The sequence below is a fragment of the Bidens hawaiensis genome, unplaced genomic scaffold, assembly GCF_021521415.1.
Source record: "Bidens hawaiensis isolate Kalapana, Puna unplaced genomic scaffold, B.hawaiensis_p1.1 tig00043469_1, whole genome shotgun sequence".
Taxonomy (NCBI): Eukaryota; Viridiplantae; Streptophyta; class Magnoliopsida; order Asterales; family Asteraceae; genus Bidens; species Bidens hawaiensis.
Genome location: NW_027497706.1, coordinates 96,658 through 107,834, shown reverse-complemented (window position 1 = coordinate 107,834; position 11,177 = coordinate 96,658). Strand labels below are relative to the sequence as shown.

Below are 11,177 nucleotides of genomic sequence, written 5' to 3'. Positions count from 1 at the left end.
AAAATAATTAGCATGCAGCATATAGGGGTTTCTTTATATCAAATATCAAAGGCTGAAGGTGTAACTATTTATAATCTCAAAATGATCCAGTTATAATTTGTAACTTTTTGGATTCTTTTTCCCAGACATGGTTTCAGAATGAGACATGAGATATTAGGACTTAACTAGAGATTTCCCCACGCGTGTTGCACGGCGAATTTTGGTCAATAAAACCTAAGCATTGCAGCGGTGAGTTAACGTGAATTCGGTTGATATCGGTTATGTTCGTTGTGGTATCAAAACTATAGCTAAAAAATAAATTCATCAAACTAATATCTAAAAAAAAATAAAATATTTAAAACGACATTTACTTGGTCATACGGGCGATATTAAAACCCAAACATTGTTGGTAAAACCCGAGCATTATGGTGGCGAGTTGACAAGAATTCAGTCAGCATCAGTTACCTTCAATGTTGGTAAAACCTAAACATTACGGCAGTGAGTCGACACGACTTTGGTCACTATTGGTTACGTTCTTAAAACAAAATTTGAAAAAACAAAAAAAATACAAAATTTGAAAAAAAAAAACTATAAAAACGACCTTGTTTCACCGACCTTTTTTTTAATCTACAGTAATAATTTGTAACCATTCATGCTTTGACCGAAACACCGCCTTGGCTAGCGGTGTTCAAATGGGGTTTCTCTAATATCCGATTCCAGGTATGGAACATGGTTGAGTATGATTGGGTATTAGAAAATTGTGTATAGAAACCGGGTAGATTCTGGTACAAATATCGAGCATAACTGGATATTGAGAACAGGTATGGGTCAGGGTATGGATATTCAGTTGTGAGTTTGTTATTATTTTACACGAAAATTAATTCTTTTAAAAACTAAATTTGTTTTGTATTGTAAAAATAGTTCAAATATATTACAATAATCACAAATTCACTCAAGTACAATTTTTTTACTCATTTGGAAACTTAAATATAAAAGTTATAAAATAAACATAAAAAATACTTAAAATCATGTTTCTATTAATATGGTATCAAGTATAGAGTATAAGTGGTTCCGGTATAATCGGGTACGGTTACGGTTCTAGGTGTTGTGATCAAAATGCATACCTTATATGTACTCTACAGATAGGATTGGTTCTAGTTTGTATAGAACACTATGTGTGAAAAAATGGTTCTATTTTTTTTTCACCGGGTTCTGTTTCTTTCTGTACACCTCTAGACTTGGCTATTTATAATTTTAGACTGCCCCATTCCATCCATTATCTCTCACTATAACAGTACAACTACAAAATTTTAAAAATTTAACAAAAACATAACTATATATCATCTGTTATTTTTATCCAAAAATTTAACAAAAACCCACACGCCCCCTCAAATTCAAAAGGCTACTATTCACCTTTATGTCATCTTTTTCTCTCTCTCACACGCATATACACATATCTATGTATTAAAAAAAGATAAAATGGCAAAACAAGTGCTTTATGTTTTCATGGTTTTTCAATAGTCGTCATTTGGAAAACTTAATGACTGAAATCATATTCCGTGTTTCCAAAATGTTGCACGTTACGTCCTTTTCCATTAACCCAGTTAGATTTTTTCGTTAACTCCGATCACATGACCTGCACGTGAGGGTATATACGTAATGAAAAGGAACGACGCAGAAACAGATCCTCCAACTCGACCAGAAGCCCAATCCCACCAATAAAAAACCCCACCAAGAAACCATCCGAGTTATACGAACGCAGAAACAACATGAAGAATTTCAAGATCAACCCATTAGTACCCGGGTTTGCATCCGGGTTGTCGGACTCTCCCAAGCGACCCGGAACGCTGGACATTCTTGCACTGGGGATTCTCAACTTTCCGGCGCTGGTAATAAGTCCGGTGACACCTCTCGTACCGGACCTTTTTATTACCCTGTCACCTGGTGGTTTAGATGTCGCAGCTGAAGATAAGGCGATTGCGCAAAAGTGGTATTATTTGCACCAGTCGCCCACGGGTACTCCCAATAGGGATTCGGAGCCCCGGCTCTTGCCGTTGTTCTTGGTGACGTCACCTAGGGTTTCAAGTTCTTGAATCGGTAGTAATAGCTGGTAATAATAGTGAGTATTTGTTTGATTTTTAATGTAACGGTTTTATAATATTATTACAGTATTATTTAGTTGAATTTTGTATATGAATTTGGTCAAATGGATTAAGGGGTAAGATGAGATAGAACAAAGGTGGAAATACGTAATTTCTAATTGAAGGAGGGAAACGACGGGGGAGGGTTATAAAAGGGGGGAAATGAGCTGGATGATGAAATTATGTGAGTTAACAAAAAAATCTAACTGGGTTAGTGGAAAAGGATGTAACGTGCAACATTTTGGAAACACAGAATATGATTTCAGTCATTAAGTTTTCCAAATGACGACTATTGAAAAACCATGAAAACATAAATGACATGTTTTACCATTTTGTCTTAAAAAAGAGTAATAAATAATAAAAAAGGAAAGGGGAAAAATAATATAAAAACGTATATAGAGATTGGTGTGGTGTATGGGATGTGGGTTTTTTTAAAATTAGAGATAAATTTTGAAAAACACGATTTTAGTTATATTATTGGACAATCATAGCTTCAAGACCATAATTATCCGGTTCAAAAATAAAGAATTACAAAAATTACCTGAGTATAAAACAATAAATAGAAGTGTTGTTTAATAAGGAATCAACACATTGATGGATTCCCTCTTTCCTTCTCCCGGACCGGACGTCGCATAACTTTGGATGTTAAAAACAGAAAAAATATTACTGAGTGAATTTGGTTTATTCAGTTGAAAACAAAAAACAAACAAATTCTTATTTGGTTTTTGGTGCGGGTTGAACCTTATTGAATTCAATTCAGTTTTCGTACGGACCCAACACTTTCAAATCTTCCCGTTGTAACCTATGGTGACTTTGACAACAACACTTTCAAATCCTTGGCATTAAGCCTGTATGTATGCTTAAACTAGTTCATCTTAAATACTTGAAGAAAACGAGAAATGAAAAGTGAAACATATTGGATTTAACAAATATGAGTAACTAGATGGTTTACCCGCGCTTTGCGGCGGGATCGTGCAATTTCAAAACTGATGTTACAAATATAAAATTTCACTAAAATAACAGCAACAATCTTAAAGTAGAAATAATCAAATAGTAGTTACAAATGTAGTTAGATGATACTTTTGGTATATAAGTTTGCAGAGAACTTCTACCCATTAGATAAACTATATCTTTTACCTCTTACTGGGAAGCTAGGCCAATATTTTATCTCTAGCGAAAGAAACACGGCTATGGTTTATTTAAAGGCCCAAACGCAGATCAAACTTTGTAAAAGTACATGTGGCTACGAAGCAACATACACAAAAAACAACGCAAGGTGCCTACGATGTGTGTCTGACGACCACATATCATTTCATGTCCACTTCCGTTTAGACAAAAAAAAAATGCATTCTTCATCTCGATGAAACCAAAAAATGGTATCATTCATCTACAAAGCACGTGTAAAGAATCAAAATAAGCAAATCAAAGATTATACATGTTTAAGAAAAAAACCCAAAGTCAAAACTCTAAACAAAGGGGCATATGAATAAAGCCCCTAGATCATTTGACTTTAAAATGTCTACTGCACGTATATAAATATCCTATAACAAAAAAATTGCGATTAAAAACTAAAAGTATATCAAAAATTAAAAATTAAAGTATTTCCAAAATTGTCTTTGCACTCAAATGGTGTAATTTAAAATAGTTAACACTATATAAAAATTTGTTACCTAAAGTGTTGATTGCCAATCATAAGTTGCTGACTTTGAGTTTAATCAAAAACATACAAAGTATCAACTTTCTCTACATAATGCATCAATTCATTGGTGTTACCATCAGCTACATGCTTCCCAAATTGGTATTCAGGGAAAGCCTACAAAAAAAAAAGAATATATAATATATAACTACCAACATTTTTTTTTGTTATTAATATACCAACCTTTATTACAAGAATAGTTCCCACCAAGCCATCGAATCTCCCGTTGTTCCTCAGTAGCTCAGTGGTAGAGCGGTCGGCTGTTAACCGATTGGTCGTAGGTTCGAATCCTACTTGAGGAGATTTGAAAATCGCCGTCAACACCCCGGTGTAGGTCCGGGATACTCCTTTGTTCCATAGCCCTGGGGCTATTTACAACTATCCAATTAAGACTTCTCAGATGTACTAGTACTAGCAGTGCATCAAAGATGCAGTCATCGATTCTACCGAGAGGCCACAATTGCTGCGAGCAAACATATTAATGACGAGGAACGCGTTTTTGTTATGCTACTAATACTTGTACTTGCTCTGCTATTCTGCCCCATCCTGGCTGAGGAAGAGTTACGGGCGCGTAAAACAAAAAAATACGCTGATGGGGCTATGGAATTTTTATGAGCCTCAGTTATGAGCCCCCCATCCTTGTCTTTTATGAGCCTCAGTTAAAAAAACCTAGTGTTTATAAAATTGAATTTTTATGTCGACATTTGCATTTTATAACAAATAAAAGATGAACAATAAAGTAATAGTTACCGAGATCAATATTGTTACTCAATTCACGACAACCAAAAGCAGTGTGCTACAAAAAAACATGCAGTTACAGATTAGCATAACATCACCTCTACAATCTACACAATAATGTGACATACCCGTTTTGAGTTTAACCTTACTTAAAACTTTTGTAAAAAGACCTGATTTTACCCAAGCCGCAATGACTTGTTAGTTGACCCGTTGTTCACCATCTGATAACTTCATGCAGGCGAATACAAAACCATCAACCACGAAATCAATAAAGAAAACTAAAATTCTACAACAACCAAATCAATAAATTGATTAAAAATTACCTGTAGAAGAGAAGTAACATTGGTAACTGAGAATCATTCAAATCATCAGTGCGGGTAACATGTACAAATATAAGAACCTTTAGAAACAAAGCCCTACATATAAAGAAACAGAAAAAAATGACAAAACAACAGGAAAATTAAAAGGTTTTAGAGACTAACTACCTGAAACAGTCGATCTATTTCAATTGTTGGAGCATGGCGTCTAAACCCCCAAATTATCAACAAAAAACATCAAGTAACATCTAGAAATTATGATTGAGAAATATAAAACGAAAAGGCTCAGATCCATCTGTTAGACCACAATGGCTGCAACAGCGTTTTCAAGTGGAGAACCACACACTTTTCATCCGCCGATTCTGCCACGCCATGTAACCATCCTGAACCTTGTCTACCTTCAAATAACGTAACCATGGTGGTTCTCAGTTTTTCATAAATCGAACTCGGCGACAGCCAACGACGGTGCCGACAATTGGTGTAAAAAACCCTAGGTTTAACAGCCATCGTTTCCCCACACCGAAGCTCTGCAATCACCACACGATCGCTGCCTAGGTTTCGTAAATCGAACTCGGTAACAATCATCAGTGGGAAACAAATGGCAAAATCAAACATCAGTGGAAAGAAGAACCAGAAAAAGGTGAAGTGGTGAGATGTAAACCACCACCGCCCAAAATAACGAATGATATAGTGCCAACATGAGACGCTGTAAACAGTTGTACATGACGCTTCAAAATATGTCGGGGTAGCACAGTAAATCTGTGAGTAACAACAACTTTATAATTAATATATATATATAATTGCCAGACGGACTATATTAACTCATACCATTAGATGACACTATATAACTTTTCTTGTTTAGCTAGTTTATTATTTTATTTATTTTCGATTTAATATTATATATAATGAGAATAAGGTTAAAAATTAAAATACAAAAGATAAAAAAGATGAGAATAAATCTAATTTATTGATCTTAGATTTGAATTGTGGGAGTTAATTTAAAAATAAAAACTGATGAGAAGAGAATGAAGGTAATAAACTACTTATGATGATTTTCTCTCCATACATACAAGACACTTGTCAATTCCTTCATTACTTTAAAACGACTATAACTTTTTCACACGTCATTCTTTTAGAAATAAAATTCACCATAATAACAAACGTTTTTTTATATTTAATATGAATATCATATTGTTATGTAAAAAATAAAATAATAGGTTTTTTATATTGTGTTATTAGTTGTTCATCATGTTTTTTAATTTTATAAAATTTTGTCACTGTGTTTTTCAACTGATACTCATACTAAATGTAAAAATTAAAACAAAGATTACGTCGTGGTGTCTTTGTGCTCAACATTTGTCTGTCTACTTATTATTGTGTTGTAGTCATCATATAGTACGTTCATTGTCTTTTTGTTTAGGATTAACATGTGTCATTCACTTAATTTGATAAAAATAGTATTACGTTCAAGTCATTCTAGACCTCTCAATTTAAATAAGTCGTCTTTGAGTGTTTCACTTTAATCACTTAAGCCGAAGATCACCGGCTTTTAAGGTGAACATAAACCAGGTAGGACCCTCGAGCCCCATGACTGTGTTGTAGAAGTCCTAGTTGGACGGTAAGCTAGGGACTAGCGATTCATCAAAATTAATCATATTAGAATTTATATGTAGTTTTTGAACTATACAAATATATACCAAATTTTAGATATAAAAATTTCAATTTTTACAGAGTTTCACCAAATCAGAAACTAATATGTGGGGTAGGGAACTGTCGATTAACTGGAACCTAATTGAGAGTTTTACAACCATGCTTGTGAGACCCGCGAGATCTGAATCAATTAGACCTGATTATTTACAATAAGGCCGATTATGGGGTCATAAGAATACCATTAATGTCGGGTGTGAGACCCATTTTCTCCTTAGTCCTTACATACATTATGCAAGAACCGAACCAATCAGACTATGTTATTTATTACAGTATCAGTTCATAATAAGTTATAATAATATTACTAAATAGGTCCGGGACGGATCTCACTAGTCACATTTGCTCACCCTATAAGGGGAAAGTGAATACGGTGCTATTGCGCATCTAAGCTTACACGGAAAACCTATCAAAACTACGTAGTTTTGATTAAAAAGAATCCATAATTAATTATTTCCCAACTACATACCATCACCCATCGTCCCCAAGGTGTCAATCTACATAGAGTTTTCAACGATTTTTATTCTCGCATCACAATTAGAGGTTAGCAATCAATCAATTTTTCAATATATTTTTTCCTCTCCTATGATTATCTAATGATGAGGTAATTATTATATAATTCCCTTATTCCAATATTTTCTTTCTGTTTTATTCATTATAATTCCCTTATTCCAATATTTTCTTTCTGTTTTATTCATAGTAATAATAAAAAACTGTACATAATTGAATATTGATATTTTAGCTTTTATTCATTGATGGCATACACAATAGATGTAGAACTTTAATAAGAGAAGGAAGTTCCGAAACAAATCCAATTGACATGGTTCAGTTGTTGAAGCGAATAAAATAAATGACAACGAATAGAAGCGGCTTTGGCCGGTTTGAGAAAGAAATACCATTGAAACATTGGGTGAAAATAAAATTCAGTAAAAACATATCTTCAGTTTAAGAACAATAGTACATCTCTTACAAACCTTGTGAGAGTTTGGATTAAGAATTGAATCGATTATTGTTTTAAATCGATGCCTTGGAAGAATGTGGGTGGAGACCTTGCATGATAGATGGTATGTATTTGGGAGAGAATTAATTATGGATTGTTTTTAATCAAAACTACGTAGTTTTGATAGGTTTTCCGTGTAAGCTTAGACGCGCAACAGCACCGTATTCACCCACCCCTGTATATAAATATGTTAAAAAAACAATAATGGAGTTTTACTCTACACGCTAAGCGCTTTCTTCAATATATACATCTTCTTTCTTTCTTCCCCAGAAACGCCATCACATAAAAAATAAAGACACTTCCTGCACTTGTTGTTTGTTTATATTGTCTTCAAGTTTCATTCATAATCATGGCGATGCTTGAAACCTTATTATTCGCTCTTTAGCAATCTCCACTCTATTATTATTTTATATTCCGTTCCTTTTCACACACGGAAGGAAGGAAGAAAGATTGATTCTTTCTTTTTTATAATCATTGATTTTATTTCTTCAAATGATTGCTTAATTTCTATTGTTTTTTGTTTTTTTTAGTTTTAAGGTTTTGCATGTTTTTTAGGGGAAATTAGATTCAATTTTATGAAAAATTCCCATTTTGATTATTACATAAATCAATTTGTTGTTGGATTTGAGGCTTTGCACACCAAGTGTTTGATGAAATGTCACTTTCATCATTGACCCTGTTTTCCTGGTGGTATTGGAAGAAGGGTAAACAACCTTCCGGGTCTTCGAAAAAGAAATGTCAGAGTAGAGAGAAGAAGAAGAAGAAGAAGAAGAAGAAGAAGAAGAAGAAGAAATGAAGAGAGTAGCAATGGATAAAGAGTATGATGTCGTGTTGGTGCCATCAGATGATTCAGACTGGTCTATTGGCTGGATGGAGCCTCATGGCCCTGATTTTTATAATAATAATAATAATAATAATAATAATAATAATAATATTACTGATGATGTTGTTACAGACAACAGTTTTTTTGCAGTTTTGGTTCCTTGTTACAGAAATGATTGCAAGATGGAACAACAGGCCACTAATCACTTCTTCACTCATTTCCCAAATGGTAACACTAACACTTGTACTTTATTTATGCACATTTCATGTTTGTGATTTTTTTACAAATCCCATGGAATAATTGCTTTCTCTTCATGTGGCCATTTGCTAATCATTGCTTTGCCTCACAAATAATGGTTTATTATCATCTCAAACGTGGGGTCACTTTCTATATTTCACTATAATATTTGCTTGACACTTGTGTGTGTGATTTGGTAAGCCTCACATAAATTCACGGGTTTGGTTTTAGTCTAAACAGAGGTCATTTTCTTGTAAAACCACAGTTTGTTAAACGGGTTAGCTTTGGATCGACCTGATGGGTTCATAGGTTACTCGTGTATTTTGATACTTTCCCCCCCTGAAATATTGTATCTTTTATGTTGGATCCTGAACTGATTGGGTATTGTATGCAAATATTCAAAACATGAGCAGTTTTAAACATGGGTCAGTTTTGGGTTGAACCATGGACACGTTTTTCTAAACGGGTCGGGTTTGAACCGACTTGACGGGTTCATGGGTTACACATTTATTCTATGTTCCTTTTCTAAAAATTGTGTTTCTAAGTTATAAGTTGAATTGATTAGGTATTTTATGCAAATATTTGAAATGTGAAAATAAATGAGCATTAGGCTTATACTACAAACATATTATTTATAACATTTGTATTTTTTGGTTTAAAATTTGTAATTTTAGAGTATCCATATGCAAAAGAAAAGAATAAGGTTAAGCATGTCATTGCCATCGGGTTCATGCGTCTGATACGATTTTTGGGTTTGACAAGTTTCGAAACCGTCTTATTCGTTCATTCTTATTATGTATTATGCAGAGGGCAACAAATACATGGAGCAGTGGCTTGCTTCTCTCCAGAATTTCTGATTTGCGGGCATCTTACTTCGTTTATAGTCTGTCTGCTTTAAACTAGTCAACCTAAGATAGCTGAAGCATGCTGAAATAAATAACTTTTGGTTTAGAGTTTGCAAACAAGAACTCGTCATCTTCTTGCTACATTTGAATCCTATGATTTTTGGTCATGCTAGCTACAGTTAGTGATGGTCGTGGATTATGCACTTGATACATGATGTTGATTTTATGCAAAAATTATGTTGTAAATACGGTTGCCTTTGTAAATAATGATACAATGTGCAATGAAATCATCACCCATCTCTGTTTATGTATGAGGATTGCGATCGGTTAGGGCCCGTTTGTGTCTGGCCACCGTGATTAGGTCTGTTTTAACATGTTTATGTTTTTGTCAATATGCTTACCGATTGTGATGTTGTGTGGTGGATTAGTTTCCGACATGTTTTGTTCGTATGCTGGCTGATTGTGATATTGTCTGGTGGATTAGTTTGGTGCAAAACAGGTTCTGGTGTTTCCGACCCAAAACCGATTTTAACTGGTTGAAATACGGTTCGATCAGTTTGAGAATACCGGTTGAAACCAGTTAAATCAGGTTTCAAACTGACCCGGAATTTTCCACATATAAACCGGTTTCTAAACTATCAGGTTTGGGGCGAAACACTTTTGACTATGTTTGAAGCAACAGCCGTGCTGTTTAAATGGAAAAAGTTGTTTAGCAAAGCCTGCCGAAGTCATCCTAAATGGGAGGGATGATGAAGCAACAACCGTTGTTGAAGATGATGCCCATGGACTGGGAATCTGTGTTTGTTATTGCCGGGATTCTATCATGTGCTACGTGATTGTATACGTTGATGATATCATTGTTACCGGGAGTTCATCTTCACTTGTATCGTAGCACAATTGAAGCTTTACATTATCTACAATTCCATTCCAAACGATCAACACAAAAACATTAGTGAATTAAACACACATTTATTATTTGAAATGGACAACTTAATTACTTAATTTGGTGTATGTTTTGTTTTAGAAGATTCAATTCAATAAAGCTACCTTGGGAAATTTAGCTCCCAATTTGCTTCCTATTCTTTGTATTAATGACAGTAAACTAAACCCAAATCCAATTAATGTGTGGCTTGAACGCAATTTACAATTAAGCAACCCAAAGATACATTTTATATTTTATCCCACCAAAAAAATAATAAATAAAAAACACCAGCATGATTTTAGTTGTTATTAACTATTTGCATCATGTTGTCAAATGTTAAAAATTACACTCACATATATCCACGGTAATTACAAAATTATTATTATTATTATTATTATTATTATTATTATTATTATTATCATCAAATTAAAAGGTATTAACAATATTGTGAGATAGCATAATCTATTAAAAGGTTATCAAACATTGCTCGCTCGAATTAACAAGCCCACGTAAATCTACCTCTACCTATACTAATAAAAGAAAATAATTCTGACACATGACATTCCGAGATTAATTCTCACTATCAAATTCCCTTCAAAATAACTTCTTTTCTATTGATGGAAAAGAAGAAACAAATTTTGGTTCTAAATATAGTATTGATTATAAATTCAACATATCGTATTAATTGGTCAATCTTCACTGATTGAATTATTAATGACATAAATTATATTCAAAACATACTTAATATAAAAAATTATTAATATAATAATTACGT

At 33.6% G+C, this 11,177-nt stretch overlaps 1 long non-coding RNA gene and 1 other non-coding gene across 2 annotated transcripts; both read left to right on the top strand.

The window, feature by feature from the left end:
• Nucleotides 1-4,046: 4,046 nt before the first annotated feature.
• On the top strand, nucleotides 4,047-4,118 carry TRNAN-GUU (transfer RNA asparagine (anticodon GUU)). Its single transcript has one exon. It is a non-coding gene; the product is annotated as a tRNA-Asn (tRNA).
• Nucleotides 4,119-8,177: 4,059 nt separating this feature from the next.
• On the top strand, nucleotides 8,178-9,937 carry LOC143594321 (uncharacterized). Its single transcript, XR_013146319.1, has 3 exons — nucleotides 8,178-8,318; nucleotides 8,354-8,626; nucleotides 9,443-9,937. It is a non-coding gene; the product is annotated as an uncharacterized LOC143594321 (long non-coding RNA).
• The last annotated feature ends 1,240 nt before the right edge of the window (nucleotides 9,938-11,177 follow it).